At 40.8% G+C, this 17,746-nt stretch overlaps 1 pseudogene; it reads left to right on the forward strand.

Annotated features, from left to right (window-relative positions):
- The first annotated feature begins 14,602 nt into the window (after nucleotides 1-14,602).
- LOC140739635 (U6atac minor spliceosomal RNA) lies at nucleotides 14,603-14,719 on the forward strand (annotated as a pseudogene).
- The last annotated feature ends 3,027 nt before the right edge of the window (nucleotides 14,720-17,746 follow it).

A 17,746-nucleotide genomic window follows, 5' to 3' on the forward strand; every position in this document is an offset into this window, starting at 1 on the left:
TGCCATGGACTCCTAACTTGCTAAGCAGCTTCCAAGTACATAACATCAACCAATTCATCTTTGTCTATTCTGCTTGTTATATCTTCAAAGAATTCCAACAGATTTGTCAGGCAAGGTTTTTCCTTGAGGAAACCATGCTGACTATGGCCTAATTTATCATGTGCCTCCAAGTACCCTGAGACCTCATCCTTAACAATCAGCTGCAACATCTTCCCAACCATTAAGTTCGGACTAACTGGCCTTTAGTTTCCTTTGTTACGAATGTGACGCGACTCTGAGGGGCCGAAGGGTACAAAGTCGCCCCCTCCTTTTTGAGAATCGCAAGATCGCTATTAATTCGGGTCTGGGACCCAGGAAATGAGAGAGAGACACGCAGAATCCACAAGGTTTGGAATGTGTCCTGGCCTCAGCGAAAATGGAACCATTGATAACGGCTATTGTCTCTTGGAGATGGAATTGTGTATTGAGTACTGTACTATTCATTGAAGCCCCTCAGGGGACGACCAGAGCGGACTGGTTGAGGGATTGCATCACCCCAACCTGATTGACATCTGAGACCCCGTGAGTTAGGATAAAAGAGGGTCTGGGGAACAACCCCTTTAGACGCACCAGGAGAAACGCTAGAAATCCTGTGACAGCGTTTAATAGCGACAGCCGGTGGGGGCTCGTGTGCGTCCTCCCTTGCCAGGGTGGTGGGCTCATCATGGAAGAACGGCTTTAGCTAAAGGAGAGGCCATGAGTGAACGGCCACACCAACGGGACTCCTGACGGATCGAAATCATAAAAGGAAAGCCGGCAAGTTTTTCTCCCAAATCTCTCTCTCTCTCCAACCATTGCAAACCCAGCGGTCCCCAAAGGCTGCAGCCTGCATGAACTGAGTGAACTTTATATTTCCATCGGACAATACATTATCCCCTAGACAACGATAGAGCTTATTTCTTATTGATTATTATTATACCTGCACTTTTAGATTTAGTATTGACGACGTATATTATCTGTATATTTGCATTGATATTATTTTGTGTATTTTTACGAATAAATACTGTTAAAAATAGTATCGCCAGACTTCAACGGACCTCTCTATTTTTGCTGGTAAGTGACCCAGTTACGGGGTTCATAACACCTTTTCTTCTACCTCTCTCCCTTCTTGAAGAGTGGAGTGACATTTGCAATTTTCCAGTCTTCTGGAACCACTCCAAGATCTAGTGATTCTTTAAAGATAATTACTAATGCCTCCACAATCGTTTCAGCCACTTCTTTCAGAACTCTGAGGTGTACATCATTTGGTCCAGGTGACTTATCTACCTTCAGACCTTTTAGTTTCCCAAAAACCTTCTCTTGTAATGGTAACTTTACACACTTCATGCCCCAAACACTGGAAATTCCATTGTCCTGCTAGTGTATTCCACCATGAAGACTGATGCAAAGTACTTATTCGGTTCATCCACCATTTCACTGACCCCATTGCTACCTTGCCAGCATCATTTTCCAGTGATTTGATATCCACTGTTGCTTCTCTTTTACTCTTAATGTATCCGAAGAAACTTTTCGTATCCTCTTCATCCTTACCTTCTTAATGAATTTTTTAGTTGCCTTCCATTGGTTTTTAAATTTTCCCAACCTTCTAACTTCCCACAAATTTTTGCTCTATTATATACCCACTTTTTGGTTTTTCTGTTGTCTTTGACTTGTTTTGTTAACCATAGTTGTGTCATCTTTCCTTCAGAATACTTCTTCTATGGGATGTATATATTCTTTGCCTTCTGAATTGCTTCTAGAAATTCCGGCCATTGCTGCTCTGCCATTATCCCTGCCAATGTTCTTTTCCAATCAATTCTGGCCAACTCCCCTCTCAGGCTTCTGTACTTCCCTTTACTCCACTGTAATACTGATACATCAGACTTTAGCTTCTCCTTCTCAAATTTCAGGGTGTATTTGATTATATTATGATCATTACCCCTAAGAGTTCTTTTACCTTAAGCTCTCTGATCAGTTCTAGTTCATTGTACAACTCACTGTATGTCCAACTTAAACACTGTATATCCAATAATCTGGCCTCCACTACACTTGGGGGCAGAAAATCCTATACATTCACTACCCACTGAGAGAAAAAAATTGCAATGCAACTGCGTGCAATGCCACTACAGTTGACATCTTCTGGACAGATCATGAATTTCACTTTTATTTTTTTTACATTTGTTTTTTGTCTTGAATGTGATTCTAGAGCTGTTGGAGCCTGTGGTTTGTGGTTTGGAGATCGTTTGAGTGTTTCAGCCCTTTGCAGTCTCCAAGAGGATTCTGGGAGGGAGAGACATCATGCAGGAACTCATGGCAAGATGGCTGCAGCTGTAGGGCATGAGCCGATGTTTAACTCAATTTTGCCAATTAAAGCTTTCAATGCTTGCCGATTAAAGCAATTGAAAGATCAAGGCGAATGCGGGTGGTGAGCGCCAGCTGTCTGCCTTTTGATCGCTGGTGACATCACTTTGCTAGGGAGAGCGGAGACTGCCTTTTGATTGTTGGTGGGTTCACTCACTTCCAGTGAGGAAAAGGCCTGCAGCTGTGCCCAGCTTGCTCTTTTTTTTGTACAGAGAGGAGAGATTTGGGAGTTGATGATAATGAAGCCGTTCTTTTCTGTCTTGGTTTTTTGGCTATCTGGAGAAGAAGAATTTCAAAGTTGTATACTTTAATAATAAATGAACCTCTGAACTTTTGTGTGAAGAACTTGCTCTATAGGTCACATTGAAATTGCCCCCCTCACCTTAAACCTACGCCTTCTAATTTCTAATTCCTTTTCCATGGGAAAAAGACCATAAGACTAGAAGACATAGGAGCATAATTAGGTAATTTGTCCTATTGAGTCTGCTCCACCATTTGATTGTGGCTGATTTATTTTCCCTCTCAATCCCAATCTGCTGCCTTCTCACCATAACCTTTGACACACTGACAAATTAAGAATTTATCAAGTTCTGCTTTAAATTTACTCAATGATATAGTCTTCACAACTGTCCATGGCAATAAATTCCACAGATTCACTACCCTCTGGCTAAATAACTTCCTCCTCATCAAGACCACGTGCATTCACCCTACTTATACCCTTCATGATTTTATACACCCATTTATGGTCACCCCTTAGTCCCCTATGCTCCAAAGAATGAAGTCCTAGTCTGTCTAATGTCTCTCTGTATATCAGGCCCTCGTAAATTTCTTTGCAGTTTAATGGTGTTTTTCCTATAACAGTACACAATACTCCAGATCCTGCTTCACTAAAATCTTGTACAACTGCAAAATAAAGTTTCAACTCCTATACTCAGGACCCTGACTGAATGATGGCTGAGTTGTGACAAATGTCTTCTTTGCCACTCTGTATATCTGTGACTCCACTTTCAGGGAACCATTTACTGTACTCCCAGGACCTTCTGTTCTACAACATTTCCCAGGGGCCACTACAATTGTCCTATCCTGGTATGATTTTCCAAATTGCAACACTTCACTGTTATCTGATTGAGAATGCCAGAGTGAGTTGCAATGAAGAGAAAAGGTGGAATAGTGGTACAGGAAAGGAGAAATTTTGATTGGAAATTAGTAGGCATCTGGCTCTACTAAATCAATCTCATATTTTGATACTGTGGTTCTACCAGAAATGGCAAGGGGCTCTTTTGGCATTCACCTGCCCTTTCCATTCTGACATCACAGGACAAGTCAAGATGATATCAGCCATCTTAAATCTTCATATTTCCCCCATTATATGATGTGAAAGCATAACATAGGTATACATTACAGGAGCTGAATTTTGCTTATGGTAGCCAGAGTTCAGTAGGAAATCACTGACTGGAAACAGGACAGTTCATTTGGAATTTAATGAACTCTGAAACTTCATGAAGGTCAGATTCTGGCATGTCTGACCTTATGTTCTGCCATTGATTCCAGGAACAGCGATGACATAATGAAGATAGGGACCAGAGAAATTTCACATCCAAGCAGATCACCAATATCTGGAGATAGGTAAGTGCATATAAGTGCTTGTATTATTTGTTTTATTTAATATTTAAAAGCTTTTTGTTTAGAATTTTGACATGTTTCAATCATTTTAATTCCTTATTTTTATCTGAATGGCTTTAAAATGTTTGTCAGAAGATATTTAAAATAATTTCCTCTGCCTCATAAGACACTCTTCAGTGCCAGACCAGAATCATTAGAAAGTGGACCTGGACTCAAGTTATAGTTTTATTAATCAACACCGTACCTGTTTTTGGATTTCTGTATAACTCATAGGAAAATTTCCAAAATATTCCTGCTATTTTTATCCATAAGGAAAAGACTTTTAAGTTTGATGATAAATGTTTCATCAAGTTGGATATCCAAGTTTTCAAAGGTGCCCTCTTCTGCTATATTCTGTGCATGCTCTCCCACAGAAGTCATTTGAAGAAATCTTCATGGCAAATCATAAAGATCAGCCAAAATGAATTACATCAATTTTTCGATGCCTTAAAGCTGTCACAAGCATAAATGGAAAATGGAAATTCACAGATGAAGATTTCAGGCTGTGATGTTCTCCATCTGGAGTGAACACTGCCCCCACAGTTTTATTTTAATAATAGTTACACCATCCTGCCGTTTTCAGTGACACTCTCTTCTGCTTCTACAGTTTGTGATATGTAGCAACAGAAAAATTGGCAGTATAGAGTGTTTGAATTCCTGCTTCTGCTGAGCCTCTTGACCTGCTAACTACAACACTGCTGTTACCTTAACACCAGCCTTTGCTATTAATCAGATTTTCTGCAGTGTTTTTTATACTTCAAAACATTCAGAGGTCTTACACTTCACATTTTGATTTTCAGATAATGAAATATTTTATTTTGCTTTTTGTACTTTCAATCAACAATATTTTAAACAATGAATTTTTAACAATGCACAGTAACTTATGTTACCTTATTCCAGTAGTTCACATGCAATGCATTAATTTATCCAGGCTTAATGATGATGTTCCTATTTTAATTATGGGCATTTTGGGAGGGCAGATTGCCTGTACTCTCTGATTAAGTCAAAACAAGTTGAATGGCCTCATAAGAGTATCAAGTGTGAGCTCTTCATTGCTCCATTCTCTTTCAGCAGAAATTCACAACTCTTCTTTTAACTTGTCTCGTCAAGAAGCTATTCCCTTCCATTACTTTGTGCAAGTTTATATTCCTACTTTAATCTCTAACTTTGAACTTTGAACTTATTACAAGCACATAATGAGTTCAAACTTCCTTTCCCTGGGCATCCATGTCACTATTTTCTTCATGAATTCAATCACCAGCTCCTCTCCCATTCCTGCTTTAGTTCACATCACACACACTCAGTTCCTTTTGTTATGCTTTGTAACTCCAAAACTAATTGGAATAAAAGCATGGGAGTAAGAAGATGAATATCTACTTTGTTTTACTTTTAGCAAGGCACTCCCTTATGGTGTGGTGTCCTTAATATTTCCAAGTACCCACTTTTGAGTAAGACCCTGCAGTGGATAGTGAAGTCAGCTGAGAAGATCATCGGGGTCTCTCTTCCCGCCATCACGGACATTAACACTACATGCTGCATCCGCAAAGGAATCAGCATTATGAAGGGCCCCATGCACCCCTCATACAATCTCTTCTCCCTCCTGCCGTCTGGGAAAAGGCTCCGAAGCATTCGGGCTCTCACGACCAGACTATGTAACAGTTTCTTCCCCCAAGCTATCAGACTCCTCAATACCTGAAGCCTGGACTGACACCTTGCCCTACTGTCCTGTTTATTATTTATTGTAATGCCTGCACTGTTTTTGTGCACTTTTGCAGTCCAGTGTAGGTCTGTAGTCTAGTGTAGCTTTCTCTGTGTTTTTTTTTTATTACGTAGTTCAGTCTAGTTTTTTGTACTGTGTCATGTAACACCATGGTCCTGAAAAATGTTGTCTCATTTTTACTATGCACTGTACCAGCAGTTATGGTTGAAATGACAATTAAAGTTGACTTGACTTGTAGTCCCTCACTAGGTTTGCTTGTACAAAAGTGAAATGTCCAACCTCCTTGTTTGAGGAGCCCTGAATTTGCCTCAGCTGTTTTCCTGCATAGTCCTTCTGAGATTGGGTTTGAGGAGCTCTAAGTGTGAGCGCCAGGGACTACCTAGGGACAGCATAGCTGATGAGCTGTTAACTATGGAGTGTGTTATACAAGTAAGAAACTGGTAAGCATCTGATTCAGTGTCAGTGTAGTGTGTTCTGTTGACATTCCCTGCAGTGCCTTCTTTAGACTCTGGACAAACCTTTTCCCCAAGCCATTTGTAGCTGGATGGTATTGTGCAGATAAATATGTCTTATTCCATTCATTTCCAAATGTCTGAAATTGTTCCACAACAAACTGTAGTCCATTTTCACTGACCAAATGTTCTGGAACACCTTGAGAAGAGGCTACTCAACATATCAGCAGTGTGTGAGTCTGCAGTGGAGGCTATTGGGAACATTTCTGGCTACTCAGTAGCTGCATCCACTACTACCAAGAAATTTGTACCCATGAGTGGTCTGGCAAAATCCACATGAATCCTCTGCCAGGGCAATGCAGCCCATTCCCAGGGATGTTGAGGCATTGCTCTTGGCATCTTCTGGACATGTTGGCATCCCAAACAGTGCATGGCAAGCTGCTCAATCTGCAGATCTATTCCAGGCCACCAGATAAAGACTTGAACCAAAGCTTTCATTTTGACTATGCCCAGATGACCGGGATGTAACTTTGTGAGTGTTTATGGTGAGAAACATCTTGGACTCTTCTTCCATCTCCATCTGTTGTAGCCGTCAGCTAAGTTCACTTTGAAGTGTTTTCCTCTAGAAATTTTGGAAATATGTCCTCTTGATCTACTTTCAGCATAGAGTTGATGATTACCTTAAAATCACCACAGATCCTGACAGACCCATTCTTCTTGGCTTCTGGGACCACCAGCATTGCCCATGCTCCACTCAGTCTTGGAAATAATTCCTTCAGCCTCCATGCAATCTATCTCACTGGCTACTTTATCACAGATGGTCTCAGGAACTGGAAGGGCTTTGGAAAACTGGGGTGTGGCATTTTCATTTAACACTATTTTATGCTTGATATGTTTGAGTTTTCCAATGGCAACTTGAATACTGCTGTGGCATCATCCAATACCTTTCTTAATCTGCAATCATTTGACTCTATTGCAGGAAATGGGGCATGCAAATGGTGGATGGATCTCCAATCAAGTCTCAGCCAATTACGGCCCCACAATGTTGCCCCTCCTATTTTTTTTTACCACATACACACCCAATGTGGCTGGTTGATTGTTGCATTTCACTGTTACAAATGTCACTTCCACAGGAGTTTTCTTTCTTGTCTAGTATAAGTTCTTAGTTAGATATCTGTAGATATTTGGTTCAGTATCTTTGAAATGCCATTCACTCCCTTTATGGAATGACTGAAACAGCCAAGCCGGCGTCCAATTTCATTTTAATCAATTTGATGTTTACTTGTGGTGTAAGCCACATTGCTTGTCTCCTGTTAGTTTTCACATTGTAAATCTTAAGGTACCCAGTTTTTTTTCTCTCACTGCAAGATTATGTATTGCATTGAACTGCTGCTAAGTTAACAAATTTCATGTCACATGCCGGTGATAATAAACCTGATTCTGATTCTGATTCTGTGTCACTCTCATCATTATCTGATTTTTCAACAACAGCTGCATACTAGTACTCTTCTTGAAACTGCAACTTGACTTTTTAGTTTTTTCTCTTCCCCATGCAATCCATTTATTTTTGTCTGCCTGACATGCTCTTTGCACTCAGCCTTTTTTCTTGGAGCGACTGAGGATGGGAGGTGACTTGATAGAAGTGTATAAGATGATGAGAGGCATTGATCGTGTGGATGATCAGAGGCTTTTTCCCAGGGCTGAGATGGCTAGCATGAAAGAGCACAGTTTTAAGGTGCTTGGAAGTAGGTACAGAGGAGGTATCAGGGGTAAGTTTTTTACGCAGCGAGTGGTGAGTGTGTGGAATGGGCGCCAGTGACAGTGGTGGAGGTGTATACGATAGGGTCTTTTAAGAGGGTAATCCTAGATAAAATCTAAGGTAAGAACATGTTTGGCACAGCTTTATGGGCTGAAGGGCCTGTATTGTGCTGTAGGTTTTCTATGTTCTATGTTTTTTCATTTTCTGCAAGTTTCACCTTTAAATCTACATTGGTCTGGTGTATATGTGCCCCTGCTACAAGGGTAACACAATTTATTTGGCCAGGCTGACCTGTGCAGATGTTGCAATTTTGTTCACATTTAGTTTCATTCCTGACTGCAACTCTATTGCCTGTCTGGCTGCGCTTTCCATTGACACAGTAATTTCAGCTGCTCCTTTTGTATGACTGGTGCTTCAGTTAGGAGCCATGTTTGAATACTTTCTTGTAAGATTCCACAAACTAAACGATCTCTCAGTGTGTCATTGAACCCATCACTGAACTAGCAATGCTCAGACAACTTCTTTAATTCACTCACATAAACTAAAATGGTTTTCACTTCTTTAATTCACTCACATAAACACTTGCCTTTTGATTCCACTTATGAAACCTAAAGCATTCTGCAATCAACAATGTTTTGGTTCTAAATGTTCCTGCATTATGTTCATGACATCAGCAAAGTTCATTTCAGCTGTTTTGGTTGTAGCAATCAAACTTCTAAGCAACCTGATTAATCTTCCATCAATTGCACTCAGCAAAATTGGCTATTTCATTTGCTTCAAGATACTGCCCAATTCATTCACTATTCACTATACATCAGCCATTTATCTGTTGTGCAATCAAATGCATCTATCTTTCTGATATATGCAGCCACTTCTGCTCTTTTTTATATATGATTATTTTCACCTGTTACTCACTACTTATGAATTCATTAATTTCATCTGTTTTCTGCCTTTTTTCAACTTGACTATCCATGTCTCCTTCCAAAGAACACATGCCATGCTTTTTAAAACTTGAATGTCTCCAAGGAAGAAACCATGTTGCGCTTTTTAAAAAGCTCGAACATCTCTTTGCACTTCAATGGGTAGGTAATCATCTCAGTTTCATTTTAAACATTACTCATCACCACTGTTACATTTTGTAACTGCAAAAGTAATTGAAAGAAGAACACAGTTGTGTCTACTTCAGTTTTCTATTAGCAAGGTGCTCCCTTATGATGTGATGGTATAATGACATATGCCATTCACATACTCTTTACATGTGCACAGAGAATGCTTGATCAAACAATATGTTTACAACATTACTTAAATATTCCTGAAACATTAAATTCCCAACAACTTTTACATTCATCACATCCCTATTCCATTTCCATTTCAGTGCCTTATCTTTTAGCCTATCTATTTTTAAAATATATACAGACATACAAACATTTATCATTAACACAGGAGCACAGGAGATTCTGCAGATGCTGGAAGTTTTGAGCAACACACACACACACACACACACACACACACACACACACACACACACACACACACACACACACACACACACACACACACACACACACACACACACACACAAGTCATGGAAGGGAATGTACAAGTTGATATTTAAGATGGAGACCCTTCATGAGGACTGAAAGGAAGAGGGCAGAAGCCACAATAAAAAGGAGGGGGCAGGAGGGGAATGAGTCCAAGCTGGCAGGTGATAGGTGAAACCAGATGAGAGCAATACTCCTGCTCCATTTGCGATGGAGCTTGTGCATTTCACATTGGCCTCATCTGTGGCTTCAGAACGCACAGAACCATCGTTAAAATCAAGTTATCTTCCATATAAAGGGACTACTCAGAAAGAATACAGAAGAAAACAAACCATATTTACCTTTTCAAAGGGCAGCCGATAAGTTGCCACACCTAAATATGTTCTATAGTGTAAGCACACTTGAAGTTGGAGGTGCCATATTGGCATGGAGAGAGGACTGACTTTCATTAAAAGAATTCGTTATTCAGGATTCGGGCAACAGGAACAAAGATTGTATCCTTGATCTGTCTCTAATGGTGAAAATGGTGGTGAGACTTCTTAAAGTGCTAAAATCTTATTGAGAGACTCCTACAGTCATGTGGGTTATTGTGTTCCAGGACTTTGGCCAATGGTGTTACACTGCAAGTTGGGGTGGAACGGGGCTTGGAACAGAAGCTCCAGTTCATGGTGTACTCACGAGCGTGTGGTCCTTGAGCTTATTGTTGGAGTAACCTCTCTCAGTAAACGTGGTATATTTTGTAGATATTATCCACCATTACCATAGTGTGCAGTCATAGTCCCGAGCAGTGCTTCAACCCAAAGCATCAAGAATTCATTTCTTCCCACGGATGCTGCTTGACCAATTGGGTTCTTCCGGCATATTTTTTGTTTGTTGTGCACACAGATAAAGCACTACATGATTAAGTTGATTATGGTAATTCTTAACAATAGAAATGCAAAAGAACATAGTAGGAACACTTGGCAGGTCAGAATGGAGAAAGAGTAGAGTTAACTCTTAGGAAAAAAGACCCTCCGTCGATATTAACTTTATATATCTGTGCACAGATATAGCCTGTCTATGTAGACTTTCCATTATCTTCCATGCTCTTATTTCCAGTTTTCATGATGTGCACTCATTGTCACATGACTTTAACTGACCGCTGGTTTGTGGCAGGAATCCACACTGCCTACTCCATTTCAAAAGGCATAGTTGTTTATGAAGATTCAAGAAGCCAATTCACAATCCACCTTATATATCCAGTTTTGTCTTTCAAAGTGCTCACAATGATGAAAGAATGGTGCAAGGAACAAACTGCTGGAGGAACTCAGCAGGTCCAATAGCATCTATGGAGGTAAAGGGACAGTCAATACTTCAGGTTAAGATCCTGCATCCAGAGTGTGGGGGGGGGGGCAGGGAGATAAGAGTAGAGGGGGAGGAGTGGTGCAGGACCTGCAAGTGGGGTGGATCCAGATGAAGAGGGTTAAATGGGTAGATGGAGTTATTTGGAGGAAGGAGGTGGAGGTAGCAAGTGGCTGGAACCAGATACTGTAAGAGTGGGATGCTGGGTAAAAGGGGAACAGTTGGGAGAAGGGATAGGGAACTGGGGATTGAGTGATAGGAGATCGAGGTGGGGCGGGGGAAGAAACCGAGGCCTGAGGGGAGAAGGAGGTGTGGTTTGAGCAAAATGAGTTTGTGAGAGGACCTAGGTGGAATGGAAGAAAGAAACGGTGAAACGGGGTGCGGCCTATCTGTGAAGCTGGATAATTCAATATTCACACCTTCCAGTTGTAGATTCGTGTGCAGAATATGAAATGAAGTTTCTTTAATTTGTGTCTGGCCTCGACCTGACAGAAGAGGAGGTGAAACACTGACATGTTGGTGTGAGAGTAGGGAAAGGAGTTGAAATGAGTTGCATCTGGGGGATCCGAATGGTCAATGAGTACAGAGTACAGATACATGGCGAAACAGCTGCTACATTGAGAGTTGTGAATGCAGCAGACAAGGTTGGGGGAGCGGCATGAGAATCTCTGCCAGGTAAAACATAAGGACCAAGAGAACTTTATGGTTGGAGGTGCGGTGAAAGTAGAGGTGCTGGAATGGAAGGATTAGAGTTGAAAGAAGTGGTGCTGGTTAAAGAGCAGCAAGTCTGATAAATGATATACCTGCACATTGGAATCTCTACTGGAAAAAAACACCATCAGACAATGAAAGGCAGCACATTTGTACTTAGACAATAAATTTACTTAGAATTCTGTTCAAGTGCCCTTTCCAGTCCCAGTTGTCTTCTATCAGCGGATTTTCCTGCATGCAAGCTCCATAAATTTGGAATACCCCTTAAAAGTACGTATCATGTTACTGTGTCTATTTTATGTTTTGCATTTATAATCAGATACCTCCTGGAGTTATTTTCTCCACAATAACAACCATATAAAGAATAAGGTGGAAACAGCCATAAGTGATTATTGCATCTATGGAGTGAAAAATTCAAAAATCAAAGGTGCAAAGGGATTGTGAATCATCATGCAGGATTCCCTAAAGGTTAGTATGCCGGTGGGGTCAGTGATGAGGAAGGCAGATGTGATGTTAGCATTCATTTTGAGAGGACTATAATATAAACACAAGGATGTAATGTTGAGAATTTATAAAGCACTGATGAGGCCTCAATTGAAGTATTGTGAGTAGTTTGGGCCCCTTATTGAAGAAAGGATGTGCTGACATGGAGAGCATTCAAAGGAGGTTCAGGAAAATGGTTCCAGGATTGTACAGTTTGTCATATGAGGAGCATTTGATGGCTCTGGGTCTCTACTGACTGAAATTCAGATGAATGAAGGGTGACCGCATTAAAACTTACCAAATGATGAAAGGCCTTGATTGAGTGGATGTGGACATAGTCTCAGAATAGAGGGGTGTCCTTTTTGAATGGAGGGATTTCTTTAGCTAGAGAGTGGTGAATCTGTGGATTTTGTTGCTACAGGCCAAGTCACTTAAGGCCTATTTAAGGTATATTTAAGGCAGAGGTTGATAGATTCTTGATTGGTCTGGGCATGAAGCAATATAGACAGAAGGCAGGAGATTGGAGCTGAAAGGAAACATGGATCAGCCATGATGAAATGCCAAAGCAGGCTCAATGGGCAAATTGGTCTAATTCTTCTCCTATATTTTATGGTCTTATGAGGTCAATTAGAATCCAAAAAAAAGGCTTTCACAAGTATTATTTTCATGTGTTGGTCTTTCATCTGAATGAAAATAATTAGTGTAATAGGACAAATGTAATGCAAGTAAGATGTTTAGTTTCTCATTTCACCACAATCAACTATTCTAACTGCAATTCAATCAGAAGCAGGACAGAAACAATGCAGAGTCTCACTTAACCATTGAGTCAAAGAGGTCGCAGAGCAAATATATAACTGAATGTTATTTGCAATTGCTTTAAGAACTTCACAGCAGATCGACACAGTGCTAAGTTTTGTAGTAACATTTTGCTTTATTTTGTTATCATATCAACTCTCAATTGGTCTCATGATTCTACTCAGCAGCATTCCATTTGCATAGACCAAGATATACAAATTTTATTAAAAACACTTGGTGGAATTTTGTATATTACATATAACATTATTACTGGAAATGTTAAGTAAATATTTTAGGGGTGTTGTGCAAACTTTTGTAGAATTACTTGAGCAATAATTTAAATATTTGCTGTGTTCCGAAATGATTTTGCTCTTAGCAAAAGCACAGTGGTATCCAATGGTGTGGATTCTTCTACATTTTCCCACAAGTGAAAAAGAGATGGCCAATCAAAATCACCCCGTTATACACTACTAAGTTAGACTAATTTCACCCCTTCTTTGCAATTAATTCAGTTGTTACATTTGCTCCCTTCATATTTTACATAAAAAAAGGTGGAGTACAAGACTGTGTGCATTGAAAATATAATGCTTAACACCTAAACAAATCAAATATACCAGTTAGTATTCTGGAGTAAAATATTGTTTTGCTGAAGTTCTGCTGACAAGAACTTATTGCAAAAGAGTCTGTATTTAATGCTACCCCAGTGGTTCAGGAAAATAAATGAGTGAAGGCAAAGTGTGTTGGAAAATGCTCAGATATGTTATTTCATCAGTTTATGAATAACATGAGGAGCTGACAGGCATTGGGACAGAAACATTAATTCTTTTTCTCTTTCCATAGAAAGACACCCACTCAGTGTTTCAGTACTTTATTTTTTTATTTCAGTTTTTCAGCATTTGCAGATTTTTTTCATTTCCAGCTAATGCTAATAAAGGGCTTTTGGTTTTATAAAGCCTTTTAACTGTTATGTAGTTATTGCAAATTTATTGCAACATTTTGACACACTTGATTAAGGAAAACACTTTTGTAAATACTTTTATTCTAGCACAAAAGGCTACCATACTATCAGTTAGCAAAGAGGCAAAAAATGTGGTTACTGGAATTCTGAACCGAAAAGAGAAAACACAACAAGGATTACTGACCTCAAACATTAATTCTTGTTTAGCTCTCCTCAGATGCTGCCTGGTCTGTTGGATTTCTTTAGCACTGACTGTTTGTATAATTAAATAGCTCAGTTTGCCCTCTACAATCATATGAAAAAGATGACTGATGCTTTGCTCTTTATTTATTTATTCATTCACAGGCTGCAGACAATGCTGTTGCTAATTCATACTGAATCGAGGAACAGTTAAGAGTGAACGACACTGCAAGATCTGTGGTTACACTGTATATAGGCCAGTCTGGCCAGCAATTTCTACTGTGAAAGACATTTGTGAAACTGATGGATTATATCAACAACACAGTAATGACAAGGTTACTCTTACTGGAATTAGCTCTTTCTAAAAGTAATGATTCTGGCTGTTGCTCCAGTAACTTAACTATTATACTATCTAATCCATTTGAGAAATCTCTTGTTTCCTGTTGACCAACAATGCAGCATAATATATGTGTCCAGATCTGTTCAACTGCCAACTTTCTTACAGAACATAATTAGAATGTTATCCTTTGCTCAAACAATGCAAATCAGACAGAAATTTTGAATGGAAAATCGTATTGTTAATATTCTGTTAAATTCTCCAAAGCGTTGCTAAATAATTTTAACTATTTGGAAAGGAGACAAGGTTTGCACTACCCTTGATGAGGATGGAGAAGATCCCAATGGCTTTACAACACACACAGTTTTAAGGCCTTGCAATCTATTTAGACCCTAAGATATAGGAGTAGAACTAGGCCATTTGGCCCATCACATCTGCTCCACCATCTCCTCATGGCTGATCCAAATTTCTTCTCAGCATGAGGCATTTAAGTACAGACATTCCATGAGGAACATGGCAGACAATAACTGGTACTCTAAGTCTTAGAGATAACCATGCTCCAGGGAATTGGAGTGCCGAAACTTGGGTGCCAGTTGGGGCCATGACAGAACCCTGATGGCCTGGGCGATCAGGAAGGTGCTGGTGAGTGTGTTCTGTCAAGGTAGGATCCTAGATGACCCGTGAAGGAATCCAGCTTCTTTCTTCTGGGCCCTCCCAATCCACAAAGTATTGCCTTTTACCTTGAACAATGTGAGAGTCCAAAAGTGATCGCATTGTGTAGGCAAGTTATCCTTCAACAACTCTGGGAGGTGGAGGAGGTTTGGGAACCAGAGCCAAGGGGTTGGTTTTCAAGGGCTGAGGAAGGATACATGGAATGTGGGTGAATCAGCATGATGCTCAGGAGTTGGAGACTGTTGTTGATGCATCGCAGGATTTTGAAAGGACCGATGTTAAAAGCGGCCAATTATCTGAATTCAAACCACATGGAGAGATCTCTAGTTGAGAGCCAGACCTGCTGACTGGGAAGAAGTGCTGGTCCCTGTCTTCTCTAATGGCGTGCTTGGTCTGTTGTTGCCATGAATTGGCCAAGAACGTCTCTCTCACCTTAACCCATCTCCGGTGACATCTCTTGACTGTTGGTCTGCTGATTGAACCCCCACTTCCGCTTCTTGTTCTGGGAACAGTGGAGGATGATACCCAATCTGACATTTGAAAAGGGACATTTGCTGAGTTGTGGTGTGAGCAAGCTCTGTCCAGATCAGGTTGTCACTCCAGGTGGTAGGATTCCGAGGCTAGACATCTGACTGTTCTCTCTCTGAAGTTGCTTCGCAGAGGTGTGTCGCGGCAAATTCTGCGTGGCCTAGGTGTTATCAGGGTCCACTTGTAAATATAACAAACCCAAGGAAGGAGACTGGCTACTTGGAATTCACTCTTCTTGAGCTTGATGAATAGTTGTTTCTCAAGAACTTGTTATAGAACCTGCTGGACATGCTTGACGTGTTCCTGAGTGGACAGGAGAAAGTGAATTTATTGTCTAGGTAGACAAAGGCAAGGTGGTGTAGCATCTTCCAGAGCACATCACTGATGAATGCTTGAAATACTGCTGGAACGTTTGCGAACCTAAAAGGCATGAACTGGTATTCATAGTGGCCCCGAGGTGTGTTGAATGCTGTTTTCCTTTCGTCTCCCTCACAAATTTGGATTAGGTTGTAGATGCAATGGAGGTCCAACTTGCCAAATACTGTTGTTCCTGGAGAATCTCTAAGGCCTGTGTTCATGAGAGGGAGAGGATACAGGTCTTTAACAGTGATCTTATTCAGACACCTATAATCTTTGCAGAGCCCTACTCCACCATCCTTCTTGGTCACAAAGAGAAACCCGGTCCCAGTGGGAGATTTGGATGGTTGTATAAACCTAGACGTCAGAGCTTCTCAGATGTAGTCCTTCATGGATTTTCTCTCTGGGGTCGATAGAGAGTGGATCCTTCCCCGAGCAGGACAAATACTCAATAGCAGATCGATGGTGCAATCATGCTCCCGGTGAGGTGGTAGAGCGGTGACCTTTTACTTGCTGAAGACCTCCAGCAGGTCTGAACATTATGGAGGTACTTTAGGCAAATCAGACGCACTGGGGTTAGAGGTGAAAGGTTGGGAAGCGTGTCGGAGGTTGAACAGCCCAGGAAAAAGTCAGTGGTCTGATTGACTCTTGGGTTGTGGGATGACAGCCAGGGATGACCCAAAATGAGTGGTATATCTGGGAGCGAATGAGATGGAGCTGGATTGATTCCACATGCCTGGGCCTCTGTACCTCCCTCTGGAACTGGATCCTCAACTTCCTAACCAGAAGACTACAATTTGTGCGGATTGGTGATAACATGTCCTCCTCGTTGACGATCAACACTGGTGCACCTCAGGGGTGTGTGCTTAGTCCACTGCTCTACTCTCTGTATACACATGACTGTGTGACTAGGCATAGCTCAAATACCATCTATAAATTTGCTGATGATACAACCATTGTTGGTAGAATTTCAGAAGGAGATGAGAGCGCATACAGGAGTGAGATATGCCAACTAGTGGAGTGGTACCACAGCAACAACCTGGCACTCAATGTCAGTAAGACAAAAGAGCTGATTGTGGACTTCAGGAAGTGGAAGATGAAGGAACACATACCAATCCTCACAGAGGGATCAGAAGTGGAGAGAGTGAGCACTTTCAAGTTCCTGGGTGCAAGATCTCTGAGGAGCTAACCTGGTCCCAACATATCGATGCAGCTGTAAAGAAAACAAGACAGCAACTATACTTCATTAGGAGTTTGAAGATAATTAGTATGTCATCAAAAATGCTCAAAAATTTCTATAGATGTACCATGGAGAGCATTCTGACAGGCTGCATCACTGTCTGGTGGGAGGTGGGGGTGGGCTACTGCATAGGACCGAAAGAGGCTAAAGAAGGTCGTAAATTGGGTACTAGCCTACAAATTATCCAGGACATCTTCAAGGAGCTGTGTCTCAGAAAGATAGAGTCCATTATTAAGGACCCCAGCACCCACGGCATGCCCTTTTCTCACTGTTATCATTAGGTAGGCACACACTCAACAATTCAGGAACAGTTTCTTCCCCTCTCCCTACTGGTTCCTAAATGGACTTTGAACCCATGAAGACTACCTCAGTTTTTCGATATATATTATTTCTGTTTTTGCACTATTTTAAATTTCCAATATACATATAATGTAATTGATTGATTGATTTTTTTCTTCTGTATTATGTATTGCATTGAACTGCTGCTGCTAAGTTAACAAATTTCACAACACATGTCAGTGATAATAAGCTTGATTCACGGTCCAGTCCGTGGACTCTGGACTCCAGGTATTCCGGCTGTCCCTTGTTCCAGCTGGGCTTAATCACAGGCACCTGATGCTTGTCTTGAGGC

This window comes from Hemitrygon akajei, chromosome 15 (assembly GCF_048418815.1).
Source record: "Hemitrygon akajei chromosome 15, sHemAka1.3, whole genome shotgun sequence".
In the NCBI taxonomy this organism is placed as follows: Eukaryota; Metazoa; Chordata; class Chondrichthyes; order Myliobatiformes; family Dasyatidae; genus Hemitrygon; species Hemitrygon akajei.